The 25553-nt window shown below is 34.7% G+C and overlaps 1 pseudogene; it reads right to left on the bottom strand.

Annotated features, from left to right (window-relative positions):
• Window positions 1-13928: 13928 nt before the first annotated feature.
• Window positions 13929-16685, bottom strand: LOC141706463 (cytochrome P450 71A9-like; annotated as a pseudogene).
• Between the last annotated feature and the right edge of the window lie 8868 nt (window positions 16686-25553).

Below are 25553 nucleotides of genomic sequence, written 5' to 3' on the forward strand. Positions count from 1 at the left end.
GTAAACTGAGTACTTAAACAAGGATAGTGCAACGTAGACAGGGTGTGTTGTCCAGGTATATGCGGCTTCTTGAGTTTGGTAATGACACGTATTAACTACATAATCGCATTTATTTTAAATCAAGACAGTGAGTTATAATTTGTATATAATTCAATACCTCATATGCACTCATTTATACAAATAATTTATTAGTTTGCCAATATTTTTTTTAAAAAAAATGGAATACAAATAATTTATTAATTGAATTAGGACCCAATATATATAATTCTTTATTAATTTTAATATATTCTCCTTATTTCACTTATCGGAAGATTTAATCAATGAGATGAAGTGAAAATTGTGTGTTTAGAGTAATATGTTGTACAAATATTGAACGTGTATCCTCTTTTAAGACTTTAAAGTACATACTCCGGGCTAACATAGTACAAAACAATTTATTTATAAATTTTGATGAAATCAGAGATTTCTTACTATTACAAGAAGATATTAGTTTTTTATTAGTTTTGTACAAGATGTACTTTGTGGAGGAAATTCTTTTTCCTTCATGAACTTTTTTCTCTAATAGGATTTTAACGGCGCCATTTTTGCGGGTTATGTTTTCATGCATTATGATTTTGTTATCTAAATTTCCGGTAATATTTTTGCATACTTTTCGATTAAATGATACATTTTGTAAATGAAAGATATATTTTATTGTATTTTCAATATAATTCATTAATGAAACTGTTATTATTTCCTTTAAAAAAAACCCAAACATAAGTAACATATAAGTATAGTCTAAATAAAAAGAGATTGATACTTTTAAATTCGTACTCACCTAACTTGGGTGAATACGAAGTACAAAATATTTTTTAATAAAAATGTATGAGGGTATTATTATAATTACATAATTAATTTATAAAATAACAACATTGCCATTAAAAATAGTACTCAAGTAAGCCTAATTAGGGGAATTTTTCTTAAAGAATAAAAATATATAGGTGTAGTTTACTAGGTAATTACGGTAATAATGTGTTTATGTCAAAACAAGGTAATTAGCGTTTTGAAGGAATTTATTTTTAAGATAATGCATGTTTTTAGGCTATATTAGATAATTACTTGTTTATATTAAACTCTAATAATGGGATATAATTTAAAACACTATTTGGTTTGGTTGTCCTTCAAATCATATTAGATCTTTTTAATACTATTAAATCTAAATATTAAAAAAATACATCACTCAAGTTTGAATCACGACAATAATTAATATTTATTCTATTATTTATATACTATCTAAATTTTCAAATTCGAATCCTGTCAATAGCAAAAAATTATATTATTATTTTTGAAAATAATAAATATTTATATTAATATTTATTATTTATATAATGTCCAAGTTCCTAAGTTCAAAATCCATCAAAAACAAACATTCATATTAACATTTATAAAGATACAAATAAGCTTACAAAGTCAAATCCCACCAACAAGGAGCATTTACTTTATATTATTATTTAATATTATTTGATCATTCAAATTAAAAAAACTCATAAAAATGTATAATTATATATATCAATTAATTTTAATATTTTATTCTTTATATTATAATTAAAAATAATATAAAATGAAAAATATAAAATATTAATGAAGACCGGTGAATTGGGTTTGTAAAGCTAGTATAAATTAGTGAACTTCTTATATAAAACTTTATTTAAATTCTTTATTTTACTAATTAAAGATTGAACGTTCATCCCGACAAAAAACAAAGATTGAACGTTCATTTTAAAACCAAACTAATTTCTAGTATTTTTATTAACCTTTTTGCAGTAATCCATTTTGACTTTTGGTTTTTAGAGATAAAATAATAAACTTATATCTGCACATCTTTTTTTGCTTTCTTATACACCGATGCATGCCAAATACTCTACTAGAATCATCATAAACTGTGATAATTAGGAGAAATGTGTGGCGACCAAGCTGTTTCACGGTAATGTTATTTCACCACAATGGTACATAAAAAACAGGAATATGAGCCTCAATCGGTAAACCAAGTCATCGAGATGGATCCTTCTAGTACTCTCGACGTCCCAAGGGATACAACAGTCTCTCCCATTGGTGAAACGATAGAAATTGAGGTTGTAGAAGGCTCCCCAGAAAAAACAGTTAATATTGGGAAGGATCTGAGCCCCCACGTACAGAAAGAGTTAACAAGCTTGATACGCGAGTACACTGACATCTTCGCTTGGTCACCCTCTAACATGCCGGGAATTCCAATTACCGTGGCTCGTCATTCGTTACATGTCGACCCTTCGAGAAAACCGGTCAAATAAAAGAAACGAATCTTCTCTGATGAAAAGCGTCGGCCTATCGATGACGAGCTTGATCGACTTTTAAAGGCTTATTTCATTGAACCGGTAAAATTCCCCACATGGATTGCGAATGTCGTTCTGGTAAAGAAAAGCAACGAAAAGTGGAGATTGTGCATTGATTACTCGGACCTCAATAGAGCATGTCCTAAAGATTACTATCCATTACCAAATATAGACCAGCTCATCAACGCAACCGCAAGTCATGAGTTGCTATCATTTATGGACACATTCTTAGGCTATAATCAAATCAAATTGGATGATCAAGATTGGGAACAAACAACCTTCATTACACATTGAGGTGTATTTTCCTACAGAAATATGCCATTTGGTCTTATAAATGCGGGGGCAACATTCCAACAAATGATGGATTACATTTTTAAAGGCCAAATCGGGCGGAATATGGAGGTTTACGTTGACAATATGATAACAAAGTCGAAAATTGCTGACAATCACACCAACGACCTGCGAGAGACATTTGAAAATATATGCTTAAATGACATGAGATTGAATCCCACAAAATGCTCTTTCGGTTTAGCGTCAGGGAAATTCATGGGTTTTCTTGTCTCACAGCGAGGTATAGAGGCATATCCTGCTCAAATAAAAGCTATAACGGAAATGAAAGACCCCTCGACCGTCAAAGAGGTTCAGCGCTTGACATGGTGTATTGCAGCCCTTCGCGAGTTTATACCACAAGCTTCCAAAAGTTGTAGTCCTTTTTTCAAAGTCATCAAAGAAGCCTCAAAGAATAAAAAATTGGTGTGGGACACTGCGTGCAAAGATAGTTTTGAAGCATTAAAAACATTCTTGACAGAGACCCCCGTCCTCGCTAGGGCGCTACCGCAAGAAGAATTAAAATTCTACAATTCTGCCTCCTATATGTCGGTGGTCGTTGTCCTGGTTAAAGATGACGAGGGACGGGAAGCCCCTATGTACTACGTTAGTCACACCTTAAAAAACGCTGAGACTCGTTATCCTTCGGTAGAAAAGGTTGTATATGCGCTCGTTATAACAAGTAGAAAATTACGGCACTATTTTCAGGATCAACAGATTAAAGTCATGACAGATCAACCATTAAAACGTATCTTGCATAGGCCCGACATGACGGGTCGCCTTGCTGCATGGACTATCGAGCTTAGTAAATTTCACATTGAATACCTTCCTCGAAGTGCGATGAAAGCCCAAGCTTTGTTAGACTTTATAGTAAAATGCCAATTTGACACACCGGAAAACAAAAACAAGTTATTCTCTCAAAAGGCATGGACTTTACACTTCGATGGATCCTCCACAATATTACAGGGGGTGCGGGTTTAATTTTAATTAGTCCAGAAGGTTTCAAAATACAACAAGCACTCAAATTTTTGTTTTCGGTAACGAACAATGTGGCTGAGTATGAGGCCTTGCTCGCAGGATTACGTTTGCAAAATGATCTTGAGGTGAAGGTGATAAAAATATTTGGTGACTCTTAACTCGTTGTAAAATAGTTGCAGGGCGAGTTCAAAGCTCACGACCCTCGAATGTCAGCATATTTAGTTCTTTCCAAGACTTTGCTACATAAAATTCCTTCATGGACTATTAAAAATATCTGTCGAGAGAGAAATCAGTGGGTCGACGCCCTGTCCAAGCTAGCATCCTCGACGGTCACAACTTCGGAGGCGATCTATATTGAGGAGAGGAATACGTTAGAAGAAACACTAAACATCAACCAGATTATTGTGGTACTTGACTGGCGTCAACCAATCTTAGAATACATTTTGATGGAAAAGTTACCAGAAGAAAATAATTTATCCAGAGCCATCGCATACAAGGCAAAGAACTACTGTGTCTTGAACGACAAACTCTATAGACGGGGCCTCGTCGAACCACTTCTTCGATGTTTAGGACCAGAGGAAGCTCAAGCCTCGATAATCGAGGTTCACACGGGTATTTGTGGAGATCATTTGGGAGGTAAAAACTTGGCTTTGAAATTAGTGCGACAAGGTTTCTTTTGGCCAACAATGCGACGTGATTGTGAAGATTTGTTCGAAAATGCAAATCGTGTCAAATCTATGGAACAGTATCCCATCGACCTTCAGTAGAAATGATACATGTCCTCAACTCTTGCCCATTTTTTCAGTGGGGCATTGACATTGTAGGACCATTCCAGAAGTCCATGATCAAGCTCAATATGTCGTGGTCGCTGTCGACTACGCGACAAAGTGGATTAAAGCTCGACCTCTCGCAAAAATACACGAGAAATAGATGGTAGAATTCCTGATGGAATACATTGTGTTTGGGTTTGGTGTACCAATAATTATAGTCACTGATAATGGAACTCAATTTGTGGGGGGGAAATTCACAAAAACCTTGTCACAGCTCAAGATAAGGCATGTCAAGTCATCGGCGGCTTACCACAAGCCAATGTGCAAGTGGAAGTTTCTAACCGTACAATTTTACAAGGACTCAAGACAAGGGTCGATGACCTACCTAGACCATGGGTCGATGAACTCCCTAATGTATTACGGTCTTACAGGACAACTGCAGGGACTGCGACTGGGGATCTCTCCATTCAAAATAGCGCTTGGCCTCAAAGTTGTTTCCCCTTCGAGGTCTTTCTAAACTCCCCAAGGGTCGAGCACTTTAATTCTGATACCTCACAGGAAGAACTCAACCTTCATAACATTCTCTTAGAGGAAGTTAGAGATGAGGCAGCGACGAAAGTTCTCCAAGACCAAGGAAGAACGACGGCTTACTTCAACAAGAGGGTGAAGGTGAACAATTTTCTTATTGGAGACCTAGTACTTCGAGAGTCAGCAGCATCACAACCCACTATAACAGGGAAGTTCAAAGCCCCGTGGGAGGGCCCTTATCAAGTGACCGACATCGTGGCACCGGGGACTTACCGACTGGCACAGCTCGACGGAACTCCAGTTAAAAACACTTGGAATGACATCCATCTAAAGAAGTTTTATCAGTGATTTGTTACGAAAATTAGGAATGAACGCTTCTTTTTTCCGCCTATGAAATTGTTTTAACGAAAAGGGGTCGATATGAGATCCCCGTTAAAATTCCATTAAATTATTAATAAAAAGTTCATTTCCTACTACTTCAATTTTTGTGAATATTCTATAATAAACTCATGCAAGGAAAATATGGAACATCAGATGAAATACAATTTCAAAGTTCTATAGAAAAAAATTCCTATTATATAACACTTTGTTACCAAATAAGAGAACGGAGAAAAATAAAAAAGCACCATAATATTAGTTAAAACAATGTTCATAGTATTGATAAGTCACAAGTGGACAATAAATTTTCAATTCTTATGATATCTAATTCATATAGATCCGATGACATGAAACTATCAAGGGTGAACAAGATGTTGCCTACTTTAAACATAGAAGGCACATAAACAATTCACGGCATAAATGAACAATAGCGAAAAGGAAATAAAGAGTAAAATGAAATTAGAGAAAAGTTGCTAAAACTGATTGATAATACTTCGCAAGTTCAGATATAGTCTTATCAAAATAAACTAACCAACGTCTTAAACCAAGTCAAATCAAAATGCATAAAATCCATAAATCAAGGTTCCACAAAACCACGAGGCATTCCTCGCCTTCACGGGTTGTTGGGCTCATCATCCACTTGCTCTGGCCCTTTGTTAGAAGCTGCATAGTCCCGGAGGTAGTTTTCAAAACTATGCCCAGACACATCGAGACCCGCGGATTGCATCCTCGTATAGCAGCGTCCATAGCCATCCCCGAGGGCTTTAGCAATATCCTCGACCCCTTTATCCACTTCTATCTGAAGGGAGACATTTTCCTTCTCCAAAGCTTGATATTTTTCACGGAAGCTCGAGAACTCGTCCTCCAAGTCCTTTTTTCCCTTTTGTTTATCCGACAGGGATTTCTCCAACTCCTTCACTTTCAATCCAGCCTCTTCCATCCCCTTCTCAAGATTTCCATTAGCAACTTCAAGCTCACTTACCTAAGTAAATTATCAAAGCAAATCATATCAACCCACTATACAAATAATTGTTTTTACAATAATATATAAATAAATACATAGGGGAGATATAAGAGGGAAAGAAATGAACTCATACCTTCATACGATAACTAGAGTTGGCTTTGGACAGCTCCGTGATTCGATCCTTTTCATAACCCCCAGCTCAGCGACCATCTTCTTCTTCTCTCCTCTCAGGGTCTCACAATCCTCCTCGATCTTCGAAGGTGGGCTCGAATCTTCATCAGCTTTATAGTTCTCCAGGAAATGTGTAACATCAGACAAAAACTAACACCAAACAAACACAACAGTATAAAAACAAAAACAAAAACAAACATAATAATAATAATAATAACAAAAAGAGGAAAAAGAAGAATGGTACCCGTCCAGCACGTCCTAAGCAGCGATCCACGAGCTCACTTTTCGTCCTTTTTTCAAAAACACTTGAGTCTTGAGGCAAGTTGAAAACACGAAAAGCTCGGAAGGGCACTGTTGAACCACCAGTCTAACGCTCGGAGGGGCGGATCTCAACATGGTTAACTTCCTTGTTGGCAGTGGCGTCGACTATAGGACGCTTTATACCTTGATTACCAATCAAGCTGAGAGTTTTGTTCACACCATTCCCAGGGACACCTTCCACAATCTTTTTTCCCGTAGAACAAGGCGACGGAGGAACCTCTGTGACGGCCTCAACCCCGGGGTCAGGAGTTGATGTCACCAACAACAATAATAATTAACATAATATAATCCAAACCATTAATTATACATAATCACGACCCCTTTACTAAGACCTTTTCCAGGTTTAAGTATGATTTATGTTACAAATATTACAAAACTGACTTACAACAAACCATCCTGACGCAACTAACTTAATACAGCAACTCAATAGACCATCTTTGGTCCAACACAACTACCTCAGAGGAGCCTGACACGGAAGAAACTGGAACCCTGCCCTGACTATTGCGGAAGAAACTCCTAGGCATCTGCAATACATATATAAACAATTCCGCAAGGGTGTGAAATCAATTGCTCAGCAGTACTACTATATGAATAACAAGCAAAATGATTCATGATAAAATAGTTATAGGAACAGAATTCATAACTTGCTAGAAAGCAAGTAAAACAGGTATAAACTGGATATCAAAACTAGCATGCTTTATAAAATCACATCATCTGTAGTGTGCTGTGTAAAAATACCAGAGTTAAATTTTAGCATGTTATTTCCTTCTCAAAACTACTGTCCATTGCTGAACCCATAAATTACCTGTCCTGTTACGAGGACTATAAACCATTTGTTCCGTTCCGGGAACCATTAAACCTTTATCAGATATATAAAAGAGGATAAATTCAAGGGACAGCTGATCAGTCTATCCCACCACAAATTTCGTTCCGGAACTCAGAGACTAGCTAAGTCTCTGTCATGCTGAACTAAGCGGCCTACCAGTGCGTACATCCGACTTAGCCTCTTACGCAACCATGCTGGGCCGTTACCTAATAACGGACCTCTTACGCCAACTGACCATCCAATATCTGATTTATTTTTATCCAGTTTCCAAAACCATTTACACCTATCTCTTTTTAAACCATTACAGCACACATTCTAAAATCTCTTTTTAATTTTAATCATAATCTAGAGATAGGCATTTTCAGAAGTTACTTTTCCCCCAAAACCTCAGTTAACAAAACATATTTAAATACGGGGAATACGTAACTTAAAACGTTCTATTCCAGTACATCTTTTAAATAAACAATTATTCATCTATACCGAACTGTAAAAAATTAGTTCAGGGTACTTGCCTTGCAGAGCTTTACGACTATCACTACTGATTTTGATAGACTTGAACGTTTAGGCTCTCATGGAAAAATTACTGTCTCACTAGAAGACATCCCTGCTTCGTAGCAATCTATATCCATACAGTATCCAGGACTCTCAGGGTTCTTTGTTTGGGAACCTCGAGGCACTTGCCGACTAATCACTAGATTATCTTAATTCGATATCAATTCCGGAGTCCTTCGACTAGAACCTACAGAGCCGAAATACCCTACGTTAGACGTCTAGGTACGCTTGACATATTCTCGACACTAAATCTACCCAACGATATTCAAACCCGACTCATAATTATATACATTATTACAATACAATAACACATCCAACAGTCAGGGTTCATGTTCTCGAGAAATCGGTTTGATGTTTGTTTCCAGAAAATACGTATACTCGAAATTTTACGAAATCAGGATTATCGATTTGGCAAAATAGTTCATCACATCGTACAATCAAGTTTCGCACAAAATATATGTATATACTTATTTATACTCGTTCGACGTTCCGATAATTACAGGGTATGTCCCGAATTTCTGAATTTAATTTCCGAAAATTCGGGCAGCACTTCCTCTGTTTATCGGCCTACCCGTCGAACAACTCGACGTCAAATCATAACCCATCAATTCAGTCCAAACCAATCATAATCCAACAAATCACACAATCTAAATTTCACAATTCTCAACCACCGATTTAAATCAATTAATTATTATTATTATTCGTATTTTATTTATTAATTTGTAGGACTCAGAACAACGTCATCACCGTCCACCGTCGGCTCGCCGAAGCTCATCGCCGACGGCGACAAAATTTACGGGTTCCCATAAATACCGGGCATCCTACGTAAATTTCATCGATTAATAAAATATTACCCCACACAAAATATATATATTATTTCACAAACGTTCACTCAAATAATTTATCTGCAGGAGGCAATTAAATAATTAAATAAATAAAAGGATTGTCCAACAGAATAGCAAAACCAAGGCAACCGAGCAAAACTCACATATAGGGCACAACACGCGCACACGCGCCACCACACAACACTGCACACACACACGCACAGCGTCACACACACAAACACAACTGAAACGCACACAGACACACCCACACACTCACACTGTACACACATATACACAACCATATATGTGTATATATATATACAGCCAAACGGGAACCCACAGGAGAAACAAAGGCGGCGGCCAAAAACCGCAAGAACAACAGGCGGAGAGGGAGGAAAATGAAAAGGAGAGAGAGAGAGGGAAGAAAGAGACTGAGAGGAGAGCAGAGAGATTGACAGAGAGAGATTAAATTAGAGAGATTAAGGTTGAGAGAGGTGAGGTTAAAGAGATTAACAGGGAAGTTGGGGGGTTTATTTTTATTTTATTTTACTTTTTTTTTCAGCCAACACGTAGCAGCGACAACAAGGAGGAACTGCCACGTTTACAGTGAATTAATAGGAATTATGCACGTATTCTTTTCACTGCCTGCAAGCCTAGTTTCTATCCGAAATTTACGATTTAGCGAACCTTGGTGCGGGTAAATAAAACCCAAAAAAAATTACCAGACTAGTTTTAAAATTATATAAATATTCCCAAGTTAATAAAATATGAATTTTGTTATTTTTAGATAAATATTGAAACGCGATTGATACCAGCATTTTACAATTAACGAACCGAGCTGAACTTAAAATAAATTCAGAAAATCACGAAAATAGTCTTAAAATGCTAGAAATATCCTGAAGTTCACAAAAACATAAATTTTGAAATTTTTAAATAATTTCTAAAATGCAATTTATACCCGCTTTTATCAATTAAACGAATCGACGCGCGGGTGAAACTAACTCCGAAAATTCCCAAAATAATTTTAAAATTCTCAGAATAATACGAACTTATTAAAATATAAATTTCATAATTTTTGAAGATTTCCCTAATTAAATAAGGATTTTACTATTAAACACACTCAGAAAATCATTTAAAAATAAATAATTAATAAAATATTGATTTCTCAATTTGATAAAGTCCTAAAAATAATTATTGAAATTATAAAGTCATAAAAACAATTTTAGAGACAATCCAAATATTTATGGAAATAAAACTGCAATAATACCACTTTTAACAACGACACAAAATCATATAATTCATTAATTAACCACGCACTTCAATTTCATACACTAGTAATCACATACACATAGTGACAGAGTAACAACCCACTGACTAAACTCACACAAATATTTTATTTAATTATTTATTTCATAATTATACATTTAAATAATAAATAAAATATACGGGTCGTTATAACCTCAACCCTCGACCTTTTACGAGAGGTATTACTGACAATCCTCTATGAACCTCCTTCAACACGGTTCCCAAACTCATCCAATAGCTCGATGGACACTGATTGCGATGATGGCTTCTCTACAACCCTTAGCTTGTCCACGACCCCAGAAGCCGATTTCTGCACGAGCATCATAATGGCCTTATCCATTTCCTTTGAAAACCCACTCTCCAACAGCTTCTTTAACGACTTTCCTGAAACTGAAAGGAAAATAAAAAAGACAAAAAAATCTGTTAAAAAAAAGAGAAACTAAACTAAAAAAACAAATTAATTAAAATTAAAAAGGAAGCTATATATATTATTAATAACGTTACAAAATTTAAATCCTTACGGCAGTGTTCTTCGAGAAACTGAGGGTCTTTCAAATCATTATGAGTAAAAATGGGCCTCGACCCCTGAAACTCATCGAGGTACGTAGCTTCAAATGTTTCTAAATTATTTAGATATTCAACCGTTGACTGAGTTACTTTACGACAATGCCTCAGAAGCTCGAGATCCTTTCCAGCGACATAGATCTACTTAGGATGGTAACCAGAATTTGAAGATTTAACACTAACTATCCTAGAACGGTTCTTTCGAGTGTCGAAATACACTTGCCCATTGTAATAACGGACACAATATATAGAAAAAAACAACTTGATTGAAGGGATTCGATTTCGTTCGTTACACAACGCTATAAATCCACTTATCTGGGCGACTGAATTAGGGGACAACTATGCGATACCACAATCTAGGGCTTCATACATTGCAAGGTGAAAATGGTGCAGAGGTAGTCGAAGGCCGTACTCAAACATGAGTAAAGGAATGTCGTGCATACCAAACTCCGGCATTACCCACACCAGATCGTCGGCCCCCGGAACCCTAAACCTATACCCATTTTTTAAATCTACCCAAGAACCTAACTTTGCCACATCTAGTTTATGATTAGAATAATGACTGATGTAATCGAGGCTACTACCGCGTGGAAAATCAATTCGACATAACTCTAAACTATCCCGAAGAACTTTTTCCCTAAATGTCACGGTAAGAGGGCTCATGGGGGGGAGTCTTCGGTACACCCTTGACATCCAAGAAAAAGTCTTCCTCGTTCATAAAGTCAAACGAGGTACAAAAATTTAAATTGGGGATTTCTAAATTATCTAAGTTCAAGGCAGACTCTTCATCCCCCTCTTCTAGGAGGGGACGTTTTCCTGAGTTACGAGTAGAGGGTGTTTGAGATGAGGAAGAACTTTAGTTATCCATGAATGTAACTTAACACACTACTACTAGAGAGAATATATAAACAAAGAAGAGACTTATAACAAAAAGAAATAAACAAAGTAAAATTTACAGGTGAAATGCGGGAAGGAGAGGGGCACTCTTCAAATACTACGACACTATCTCCTTTTGTTCTAGGCGGGGAGAAGACGAAGAGGCAATGAGGAATTCAAGAGACAAATAATATACATAATACACTTTATACTAAAAACATAACGGAAACAAACGGAACCACCCGTGTTACTTTATTAAAAAAGAAAAAAGAAATATATAATAAAAATAAAAAAATAATATAAATAATATATATAATTATTAAATAAATAAAAATATTTTATTTAGAAATCAAAGTAAGAAAACCAAAAATTACTCAGATACCTATTTATCTCATTTTTAATTTTGTTTATATTGTGTGCATGTACCGATTCAAGAATAAAGCAGCAAATCTAAAAGATATTGCAAATCGTTGGTTCGGGACAAATGTTGGAAAGAAGTTATAAAATATGTAATAAGGCACATAGAGATAGAATGGGTAATAAGGTCCATAGAGATAGATTGTAAACCCATTTTGTAAAGGAATCCCGTTAAGAACTCCTTATAAATAAAAGGCTATTGCCTTACTCGTAAAAGGTTGGAAAATTAAAGTATCAATTAAAGATTAGTTCCTCCTAAATATATGGCTCATTAATAGGGTCAATAAGTAGAGAAATTTATTCTATGTGAATAAAAAACTTAAATGTGAATTAAAATTATAGTAGGCTTATTAAAGTTTTAGGATCCTATTTTTCACAAAAAAAAAAGGATTCTAAAGTTTGCGAATCTTTTAATGTTCAAATTAGTGATTCCAAAGCATACAGGTAAATTAAGAATAAATAATTTGTCAAAAAAAAGAATATATTATATTTTCCCAAATAGTGGTATTACCTTTTTTTCAATGAACCTAAATGTAACAGATCATGATATACATGACAAATTGTTTGTTAGATGTCGACAGACACCAAGTAAGTTGTTGCTAAAGTTAATTCTAAAATTGAATAGGTGTTGCAAGTGGTCCGATTATTTGATATATGAGTTTAGAGATGTTAAAAAATTCGAAACCCGAAATTAGATCCGATCCGTAAAAAGTCCGAAAAATCTGATTCGGAAAAAAACCTGGCTTTGTTCGGCCCGGCCTGCGGACGTTAAATGGACCTCCTTTTTCTCGAAAATTCAGCCCGGCGCGAAATCCGAAAAGCCCGGATAAAAACCCGGAACGAAAAAGACCTGGATAAAAGCCCGGTTCGGCCTGGATAAAATCTCGGACTTTTTGAAAAGCCCAGTTAAAAAAACGATATTTTTATATAAAATTTGAAAATATACAATGCTTTTTATGATTTTTAAAATATTATATTATAATATTAGAAACAATAAAGGTATATATGATTATTTATATATTATATTAAAAAAAATAATTATTTATTTCAGTGTCTAAACTACTCTATCTGATATATCAAGATATTATTATCTCCAGTATTTAAACTACTCATAATTCGAGTTATAAAATATTAAAATATTTTTTTAATTTATAAATAAAAAGCCCGGATAAAGCCTGGCTCGGCCCGCAAGCCTAAAACGGGCCTTATATTTCTTAGGATGCCCGGACCGGCCCAACCCGGACCGACCCAATTTTTAAAAAAGTATGTCTCAATCCATTTTTAAAAAATCGGGTTTTTAAAGCCCGGATAAAGTCTGACCCAATGGGTTTGTACATCTCTATATGAGCTAAGAATGTCTTACCCAAAATATAATATATAATATTGATTTCTAATAAGTCTGTGTGCTTTTTTCAATAATACTTTTTATATGATTTCTTAATTAAATTTTTTATTATTAAAAAGAAGTTGAATTCACCCGGTACAAAAGATAGTAAAGAGAGAAAAATATTATTTTTACGAAAATATTATATATGATTATTTAAAAGTGATAAACAATCTCTTAAAAATGAGTAAAGAGAAGAAGCTATTAATAAATTTAAGAACCACTATAAGAGTTAAGAAGTTACTAATGGATCATACCAGAGTTAAGAAGTTAGCGCCGCCCAATGGAAGATTTGTTGGTGTTTAACAACGAGAACAAGTAGGGGTGCCCCTTTCCCAAACTCGGGGGCCTGGAATCCCAAAACTAAGTTAAATTAAGGAGGCATAAAACTTTAGGTTAACATTACATACTCATGTTGAAAATCTTCAGGTTACATGCACAGTTTCTTTATCTTAACTTGTCCATACCAAGCTTTATAATTCATGTGGAATATCACCGCTCTATATTATAGTACTGTATGCTCTATATTGATATTAATTGTTTTCACAAGATCACCTATATACTGATGCATGCACGATTTTTACATTCCATACTTAATTCTTAGTTATTGGTACAAGACAAAGATGATTCTTCTTATGCGCTGTTAAACCAGGCAGGGTATCCATATCAATGTCTGCGATTTTGTCACCGGGAGGCAATTCCCAGTCAAAAGGGTAGAGTAGATTAGCTAGCACTAGCTCCGTCATAGCCATGCCCATTGACATTCCTGGACACATTCTCCGTCCTGCTCCGAAAGGTAAGAGCTCAAAATCCTGTCCCTTAACATCAATGCTACTATTCATGAATCTTTCTGGTAAGAACTCGTCAGGATTTTCCCAGAATTCAGGATCCCTTCCTAGGGCATATGTGTTTACATACACAAGTGTTTTAGCTTCAATCTCATACCCACTTACGACACATTTTTTGTTCGTATCTCGCACAAGAAGTGGAGCAGGTGGGTGCAATCTCATTGCCTCCTTCACTACCGCTTTAAGGTAAACAAGCTTTTGGGTGTCGGTCTCGTCTACGAATCCTTTCTTTCCTATTAACTCTCGTACCTCTTGTTGCACTTTCTTCATTGGTCTCGGATTCTTCACTTACAAAGTCATGGCCCAAACCACTGCTGCTGCACTTGTATCTGATGCTGCAACTATGAAATCCTGTGCACACAGTAGAGATAGAAGTTTTTTAGCACAAAATTGATATCCTTTTCCCTAAAAAAGAATGGTTAATTATAGAGTTATTTGAAAAAATTTAAAGAACTAAAATGGTAGATAACGAAAAAATCTTTTCAAAATAATAACATTCAAAATTATCAAAAATTTTACGAAGCCAAAATTAAATAAAATCTTTACTTAATGAATTTATTAAAAACAATTATAAAAAAAATTTTAATTTTGAACCTTTTTATTTCGAAAAAATCTTTTTATTCTCTACAACTTCCGTTCTTTAAATTTTTTTCAAAATGTATTATTTAGAGGGTTAAAAACCTTAAATAAAGATCTGAAAAAATTTAATATTTTCATTTCCTAAAATACCCCTGAAAATTTTAACAAAATTAACGAAAATGGTGCAATTTATCGCGTCAAGTAAGGGGATGCAAAGTGCAGTAGGTAAAAAATGAATTTTGGCCGAACCAGGGGTTCAAGAAGTTATAAATGAAACAACCTACAAATTGACAAGGAACCCCTCTTAAGCAGTGTTGTAAAATTCGGGAATCGGGGAAGATCGGTTGAGTTACCGATTTAGGATTAATTGAAAATCGAGGATTAATCGGGGAAAAAATCGGATGTATTATAATATTAAATTATATTTAATATATTATTATGATTATATTACTTATTTATTATCAAATATATATTTATTATATCATAATTTCTATAATTATTCATATTAATATTAATATAGTATTTTAATTTTAATAAATAATTATATATATACTGCAATAAAGAAAAATTGGTAAAAATAAATCGGATTTCAAAATTCAAATCGGTCGGATATTTTGTAGGGGATTAATCGGAGATTTTTTTTAAAATCGGGGATTTTTAGAACACTGCTCTTAAGACTAAAGTTACATCAAATTGCATGCATGAAACGTTTTTATTTAATTAATGGTCAAATGCAAACATTTAAACATTGACACTGAAAAACCTGATTACGTACCATTAATATCGCTTTGATGTGATCGTATGTGAAGTCAGTTGAATCCGATTTCATCTGAAGTAAGATGTCCAGCATGCTGCACTCTTGAGTCGATATAGCGGATGCATGAAGATGTTCATCAATAAGTTTCTGATAAAAACCATCTAACCCATTGAAACTCTTCTCCAACCGAGTCCATGAGCCACAAAGGCTATCGATAAAACTACCCACTCGAGGAAAATAATCCTTGGCAAAGAAACTGGCGAAACTGGCCTGAGTTTCAGCAAGTAGCCAGTGAATTTCTTGACTCATTTTATTATTATATCCTGCATCATCTTTACCATCATCGTTATATCTTTTTCCAAACGCAGTTCTGTAAATAATTGAGCTTGCCACAGTCATAACAGTTTTGGTCATATTTACGACATTATAATCAGAAGTAGCTGCAGCTCGATTACGTATTGATGTCACCATTCTTGAAACTTCGTCTTCACGAATGAAATAAAATGACTGAGACCTTTTAGAACTAAAGAGATGATGAGTACATAATTTTCTCATGTTTCTCCAGTAATCGCTATACGGAGCGAACGCAAGGTCCAGGCCTTTGTAAGAAAGCTTCTGTGTGCCAACTAAAGCTGGCCTACTTGAAAAACAAGTATCATGGTTCTTAAAAGCTTCTTTGGCAACGGTTGCCGAGGAAATGACTAGAGTCCGAACCGAGCCGAGCTGCAACGAAAGGAGAGGGCCATATTTTCGTGAAAGTTGGAATAAGTAGAGGTGAGTGTTTGCAGTGTCAAACTGGTGCATGTTTCCGATTAACGGGAGGCCACGGGGACCTGGTGGGCGGATTTTCGACTTCTTGATGCCCTGGTATTTTGTACATTTGAGAAGCAAAAATAGGAGTAGAGTGATTATGATGAAAACAAGAAGTAGTTCCATTCTTGCTTAAGTAAGTATTGAATCTGTGTTTGTGTGTTAGTTTGAGTTGTCTGTCTTTTGCCTATGCAAAGCTTGGCCTTTTATAGTGAAAAAATGAATCTAAAGATAATAGAAAAACAAAACAAAAGAAAATGTGTTTTTGTGTTGGTATAAGTTGCAACTGCATGCGGTGAGCTTGTCTTAGGGGCAATAATTTTACATTTTGTTAATAATTGTCAATTTTTACTTGATGGCACTGTGGTCGGTTGAGCCACAGTGAGTCAGATTGTAACAATTTTAATGACTAAAATTTAAATTTAAAACGCCCCGACTCGGATTTAGGCGGTAATTTAGGCGTTTTTTTAAAAATTGGGTCAAAATCGGGATTAAGCGGGTTAGGCGGTCAAAAAACGGTCATAGGCGGTCTAGGCGGAAAATAATTAAAAAACATTTTTTTAATGTTTTTTATAATTTTAAATCATTAATTTCATAATTTCACACAATATCATGTCAATTTCTAATATAAAATATTGGTAAGAAGTAACAAGTAATCTAATATATTTATTTTCTCACTTAAAATATAAAAATGATATATTATAATTAGTTTAAAAGTGTGAATTAAAATATAGTTAATATTGTAAACTCAATAATTAGTACATAACAAATGTCAAATATTAGATATTGTTTAAAACCATTCTAATTTCTTTTTTCAAACAAATATTTGACATATTGATCATTATATAATTATAAAAATTAAAAATAATATTTATATTTTTTCGATTAATGTTCCGATTAATCTCCGACTTGCCGATTAATCTCTCGAAGGTACCCTCACCGCCCTGGCACGCATAACGATTTCTGAAACATTGATTCAGATCAAACTAAAAAAATACTTCCTCCGTCCCGACCAATTCTTTATGTTTGGTTTGTGCACAGAGGTTAAGAAATATGTGTGAAATATATATAAAATAGTGAAAGAAATAAAGAAAAGTGAGTGAAGTGGTGAGATTTATTGATTTTTAATGTATAAAAGAGAGATAATGGAATAAAAGTAGTGTGAAAATGGATAAAAAAGTGGGAAAGTAGTGAAACTGACTGTTTTTAATAAATTTTAAAATGCAAAGAATTGAATCAGATATTTTAAAAACAAAACTGTAAAAAAATGATTAACACAAAGCGTAATTATGTACATCCCACCAACCAAGAACCCGAATCAGGTAGAGTAGTGACCACAGACAAATATGTAGAGTCGTACTTGTAGGGCACGCACTGTCGTCGCAACATAGAAGGTAACCTGCATTTGTTGTTGTGGTGCACATGCCTACATTTGTAGATGATAAATCCTTTGACAAATCAAATTCTGACAACTATTCAACACACTTTTCTAGTCAAATTTTCCTTTGTTAAGGTTGTACTGCATGTGATATATACGTGGAGCATTTGGTGCAAGGAAAACATGTATATAATGGCAGATATGAGGGGGCCATATGTGTGATTCATGCGGTTCGGACCGGACTGCATACGGATTATATACTAGAAATATGGATACTGGAGTAAAGTATTACTCCCGAGACCCAAATTTATTAATTCTGAAATTAGTTTGTAAAGTAGTACCGGAGTGAAGGAGACTAGTCTAGTAGTAGACTAGGAGTACTTCACATATCTAGACCATATATATAGCAATAATTGTATAACAATAATTAAGTAGTAATAGACTAGATCAGGAGACTAGCTGGAATAGTAATAATTAGTTCGTTTTTTTTAATTGGGTTTATGTAGCCATAATTATGTTAAATAATATATTTTATAATTTTCTTATTTGGTTAAAATAGTATAAATTTTATTAATTCTGAAATGAGGCACTTGATTAATTTTATTATTTTGATTTTTTTGGTGAAAGTGGACGGCACCTCGTATAAATTTTATTATTAAAAAAGATTACAAATGATGTAAGAGAACTCCTCTCTAAAAAAAACGGAACAAACCGCATCAAAACATTAAAAAATTACAAATTAAGTAAACAAAAAAATATTAATAAAAATTACATTAACTATTTGTTCTAGACTTGTTGTTCGCTAGTTGAGATTCCCGATTCGGATGAAGTATCCATTATCTTCCATGGTTCGTTTTCATCAACGGAGTCTTTTTTTCCTTGTTGTCATTTTCGGCTTGATCCCAATCTTTTTTTCAAACTAAATTTTTTACCACGTCTGGCACAAGACTCGATTTCTTCTCGTCTAACACTCTTCTACCTGCACTAAAGCGGACTCGGACGCAATTGTAGAAGCCGGGACAACTAAAATATCCTTTACAATTTTTGCTAAACCGGAAATTGTAACTCATGATTCTTCCACCATGTTAGTATATCAAATCATCATTTAACTCATAACTATATGAAAAAAATTCGTTAATCATACTAGTGGCAGAAGAAGGTACGGGAAATGAAGTGGAAATTCTACATTTTTGTTTTTTGGTTAGTATAGATGAAATAGTACTACTAAACCTACTAGAAGTACTACTACTTTTAGATGGTATAGTACTTTGATTTTTTGGAGCATACATATCTATAAGACGAAACAACAAATTTAAACAATTATTTACGTATAAAACATGATCATATGAAATTCTTAACACTGCATAATAATGTTCTAACATATTTTCTAAACATTCCTTCTTAACATCAGGATCAAGAAGACATGCAATACCATAAATATAAGGAAATTCAGTAAAGTATTCGATCCATTTAATTTCATATCCTTAATAACATCACTAAAATTATCATGTTCTTCGTATTCCTTTAAAGTAGTAACAATACTAACACATTCAATGATACAATGATGTACATTTGGTTCATAAACATAAGAAAAAACTTTAGTAGCATGCGCAAAACAGTAAAGTATGTCACGTACAGTAGATGGTAATTCCCAATCATGCTCGGTAATAATTTCTCCTTCATATTGGTGAATTGGATCGTCGTTATATAATGTGGTAACGGGTTTATATTTAATTGCTTCAACAATTAATTTATAAGTCGAACTCCATCCTGTAGAACAATCGTATCCCATTTTTTCGGCCTTAGTCCATTTTCTTTAAACAATTTCTTGTTCCTAGACCTATATTTACCCGCCAAACGTAGATACTTAATTAACTTCCTAATATGTTCTAATAAATTAGTTATTTGTGAAATTCCTTTTTGGACCGTTAAGTTAATTTTGTGAGCACTATATCTAATGTGTAAAAATACCCCATCTAAAATTAAAGGAATTTCGGTCCTAATATAATTAATGCATTTGTTATTATTAGCAGCATTATCTAAGAAAATTGTGAATACCTTGTTCAACAAATTAAATACCTTAATTGTATCTAAAATTCTAGACATAATAGTATAACCGATGTGTGATTCGTCCATAACATCAAATGCAATAATTCATTTTTGTAACAAGTAATCGACACCAATCTAATGAACCGTAACACATATATAAGGCTTATCTTGACTCGAACTCCAACAATCACTAGTTAACGAAACCATACCATCAAATTCTCGAAAAAATTTAATTAATTGTGCTCTAGCGCAATGATATTGTGTTATTGTGTGTCGTTTTAGTGTGTTCCTAGAAAATTTTCTAAATGCCGAATTTATCGTAGTTCTCATCATGTATTCTAAATTATCACTCTCACTGTGAGAAAATGGTAACTCGTCTAGTGTAACAAAAGTAGCAAAACTTTCTATCATTCTATCTCTACTATAGGAAAAAGGCATACCTCCACCTCCCGTTGATGTCATAAAACCACCGAGTTGTGTTTGTTGTGGTCCTCTTCGTACTTGTCTACTTTCGTGACTCGCCTTCGTAATAGAATGAATATTCTCCGAGTGCCGACTTAGTGTTCCCGTGCCGGTCCCGGTCCCTCGAGCATAATTAAATGGTGGTTGTGGTCGATCATTTTGTACACAAATCAAACAATGAACTTTAAATCTATTCGGATTATCCGACAAGGGTTCTTTCGAAAAATATGTCCACACATGTGATGATTGTCTGGAACTCGTAGCACCTGTCCAAATTAGTTACAAAACGAAATAAAATTAGTTAACAGGAATTTATAAAACAAATTTACTAAACAAATTTTCAAAACGAATTCACAAAATGAATCAAATAGATATAAGAAATTAATATAAAACGAATCAAATTAACATAACAAATTAATATAACGAAATATAATTAGTTAACATGAATTATAAAATGAATTTACAAAACAAATTTAAAGAAATAGAATCTAACGGATTACTAATTTTTTTAAAATTACTAAAATTAATATAAATTACAAAACAAATTACTAAAATAAATTAAATTAGTAAAACTACTAAAATAACAAAATATTTAAAAATTTAAATACCTTCTTCGGTATTAAAAGTGGATCCGGGTCGAGATGGTAACATTGAAGCCGGGGTTGAATCTTGAGAAGAAGAACTCCCTTTTCCTTGTTCCATTTTTTTTGATAAATTTGATTGATGTGTGAGTGTGAAGCCGGGGTTATGGGGATATAAATTCGAGTAACAGTGTGAGTGATGAGTTCTTTGATGTGTGAATATAAAAGCAATATGAAAATAGAGGGGTAAGAAAAATTATTAATTTCGGGTGCTTGCGTAGTGTAATTGTAATTGTGGAGTCGAGAGCAGAGTAAGAACAAAGAGAATTAGATTCAGAAATAGAGTAAGAGAGCAGAGTAAGAACAGAGCAGGGTATGTATTTATTCGTATATGTATGTATTTATAGCAGGGGATGAATAGATGTTGTTGGGAGAAGAACGTTGGAGAGGACCGGAGAGGAACGTTGGAAGAGTGTCGGAGCTTGACTGCAGATGTTACCGTTAGAAGACGACGGGAAAAGGGAGAACAGCCTGTTGGCGCGTGCACTCGACTCGCGGGCTGTGCGAGCTCGTGCGGTCCTGTGCGGGTTCACGGGTTCGTGCGGTCCTGCGGGTCTTGTGCGGTCCATGTCGGGTCTTGTCCCGGTTTTCTGAAACTCTATTCGTAACAGGCTTGTGAAATTTAACGATTTGTGCGATTCTGAACCGGCCTGAACCCGACCGAATAAATTCGGGTTTTATTACGAGCCGGTCCCGGGCGGCGGTTCGAACTCGCACAGTTGGCCACCTCTGATCACAACCTACCACAAGAGAACATGGCATGCATAAAAACTTGTGTTTAGTATAGGGAAATTCTAGATCTGCCACAAGTTGACCAGAACCAGGGCGGAGGAGTGCAAATGAGACGTCCTCATATGTTGTGTAAAGGTTTACTATAAGAGTTTTATCGTCTCCTGCATTACTTATGATTGCACGACGGATGTGAAATTTGACGAAACTAGGACTTGTTAAAAGAGACAACCAAGTTTTTGAGACTGTCCTAAATCGAAGTAGTGACTTCACTGGAAGCCGCAACAGAATCTCTATTAACAGGTCTTCCTGTCACGATTTGACCGTATTTGGGCTGAGGTCGACTATGGGCTATATAATATTGTTGGACCACAAAGTATTGGGTCACGACAAGAGCAAAGCCCACTAGAATGGTCTTATTATTTCAAAAACTTAGAACTGGAGTAAATTAATTTCTGAACTTTCGTTAGCTGCTTTTTTGTAATAATGGTCAAACTTTTTAGTAGTAAATTATATTTTTTTTAATTTAGATTTAATTGTCCGGAAGTGTGGGCTGTTACAGTTGCTTAGAAATAATAGAAGTAGTTTAAAGTTTATATAATTACAATGTATTTATACATAAAATGATTTTTATTATTAACCGATTTTATATCTTAAATAAATTATTTTCGCTTATTTTTAGAAACAAATACATTTTTTAATATTTCTTATTATAAACAAGATATATATCATATCTAAGAAAATTATGAAATTTCTATTCTAGAACTGAAATTCTAGGAATTTTATTTTGATATTTGATATTTAAATTAAATTTAATACAACCTAACTGATTACTTGTATACGAAATTTTGAAACAAAATTTTAAAATTAACATGTGACTAGATGTCACTACAGGAAAACTAGACAAAAACGACCAACATAAATGGACGGTTTTAAGCAAAAACGGTCGGTTAAAGCCTTAAAACCGACGAAGCGTAGTGTTCGGTTTAAGACTGGTCGGTTATGATATATGGTCGGGTTTAACCATCATAACCGACCAGATTTTTGGTCGGTTATGTGTCTTTGTCCTGAACAAATATGTGGGGTCACTTTGTACCCGTGTCACCACGCGTGCACATGTGATGCCATGTCATCAAAGCGAAACCTACCACAAGTGGTCGGTTATGTCTTCTTTTTTAGATGTTGACTGAAACTCATAATCGACCGTGGTCAAAATGTGCACAATGGTCGGTTTTATTTCAGAAGCTAGTTTAACTGCATATAACCAACCACCAGATAACCGACCACCCTTTTAAGAAGATGGTCGGTTATGTGTTTAAACTGTCGGTTTTCTGGGAATTGTTATGGTAAAAAATGGTCGGTTATGTCTTAAGTCGGTCGGTTTTGAGGCTAAATTTTTTTAAAAAAAATTGCAGGTTTTCTGCAGTCCCATACCAAACCAATTCAAATCAATCCAAATCAATAGAACATCAATTCAATTCAACACAATTAATAGAGAACCGCTATAATACAATTCAACACAATCAATACATCAAATCATTCACAAACACTACTATATAATGTCATAACGATAATATATCCATTCTATCCATTCAAACAAAATACTAACTCTGATAACCAAAGCATCAAACCGCAAAGTAGCCTTAAAACCAACACGACAATGTATCACACTACAAATAAAGCATCATCCCATAAACGACAAATTTTTAAATTATAATCATCCCATAAATGATAAATTTAACTAATCCGACAAAGAAACTTCAGATGATTCACCGTCTTCATCTTCCTGCCCGCCATTCCCACCGACATCATCAACGTCCTCATCATCCGTCACCTCGTCCTCGGATGTATAATTCTTGTCACCTTCCAAAGCACACCGAATTTTTTCCTATATGCACAAGTATAAACTAATTATAAAGAGGAAACAAATTATTTGCAAATGAGAACAAATAATTAAACAACACGAATTAGTTTATACCTCAGCAATACGAGCTTTGGTTTTCTGGACGATGTCTTCAACTAAACTCTCAACAATGTTTACAATCTCACCACCAATTAGGTTATTCCATTGCAATCTTTGACTTGGAACGGAGGATGGATCCAAGACCTCAAGAGCAGTACGAGCAAATGTGGTTATCTCCTCATCGGATAGTTGGCAAGCAAACCGACTTGGATTAGCATGAATCTCTGTAAGCACGTTTCTCACAATGGCAAGATAGACATTGTCGGGGATGGCTTCACGTTGTCTAGGAGCGGATGAGGATGAGCCGGCTTCATTCCAGGTGGAATCTCGGTAGCGCATAACTAATGTAGGCAAAAGATCGGTGGCTCGAGCATTGGGGAATCCAACAACATAATTTTTCTTCAGCTTTTTACCTTCGGGGACCCCCAATGCTTCCATCCACCAATCACATGGCTCATCTCTATCACCCGTTTGTGTCACCTCCACGGGCATACGCTCAAGAATAGCGGCATATCGTTCCTACACAATTTTCAAGTTTCATTGGAACAATTAAATCTATAAAAATAAAAATAAAAATGAGAATGCACACTTAATTCTATTTAAAATAAAAATGAGAATGCACATGTAGACTTAAAAAAATTACATTACCGTAATATGTATGGCAGCCGAAGTAGTGTAGACGGGATTTTCAAGATCGGATCCAACTCTCATATGCACTTATCCCAAACCTCAAGTCTCGTCGGTTTCTTCTTATTTTTGTTTGTCATTACCTTTCAAAATATTAAACAACTTATATTAGCACGTACTTAGTTGACATTATTAAATGAAATAAATGTGTATGTGTGTGTGTGCGGGTGTGCGTGTTTGAAAAAAATGTCATAACCTCTCGCACTTTGTTAAATGACCGAGCACCGGCACTATGCAATCTTTCAACTTGTTGTCGGTGAGCGAATCCAACCGACGACCTATGTAAGTGCCCTTCATTTGTCTCCCAATACTTTAAAAGATTCTTTCAAAAAGGAACGGACCAATAAGGTGGCTTTAAAGATTCTTTTGAAACGCCCTCTTCTTTTGCTTTTCTGTCAACTCTTTTTTAAGCTCATTCAACATCCTTTTGATTGTCACCTTGATGTGATCTTCAACAATTTTTCTTGCTTTTGAACGGCTTTGCCCCTTAAGATGTCTATAATATTTCTAAAAATTGCAACAAAGATTGAGGATAAATGCATCATAAATCAAGAAACAAATGCAAACAAAAAATGGGTTTTAAACTTACTTGAAACTCTAAAACCCTTACATTTAACCCACTGGGATTATGTTCTTCAATGTGGGTAAAAGTATAATGCCCAATAGGCCAAAAGCTTAAGCAAACTATCAAAAGTTTTATTGCTACAATGTGAGTTATTTTTGAATTCCAATAATTTTGTGGTGAATCTTAATCTTGTGTACTTTGCTTATGTTCCAACTACCTTGCAACTCGCTGCTGTCTTCACAAAAATTCTGCCATCGACACAGTTCAAGTCTTTACTGAACAAATTTGGCATGTCTGATGGTCAGCCAAGTTTGAGGGGGGATGTTGACTATCCATCTGAAGTCAACTCTGCAGTCAAAGCTGAAGTCAAACAAGGGCTAAACTTGCATTTTCACTAGAAAAGTTAGTTGTAAAGTAAAGTTTGTTAGAAGTCTGGTCTTGTGCGACAGACATATAAGACCTGTATTGCAACATTTCTGAGCTTGCTTGATAGAAAATATAGATGAATGAATAGAGATAGTGTAGCTAGAAGGTAGAGATGAGAGTAAGATC

Source organism: Apium graveolens, chromosome 2 (genome assembly GCF_009905375.1).
Source record: "Apium graveolens cultivar Ventura chromosome 2, ASM990537v1, whole genome shotgun sequence".
Taxonomy (NCBI): Eukaryota; Viridiplantae; Streptophyta; class Magnoliopsida; order Apiales; family Apiaceae; genus Apium; species Apium graveolens.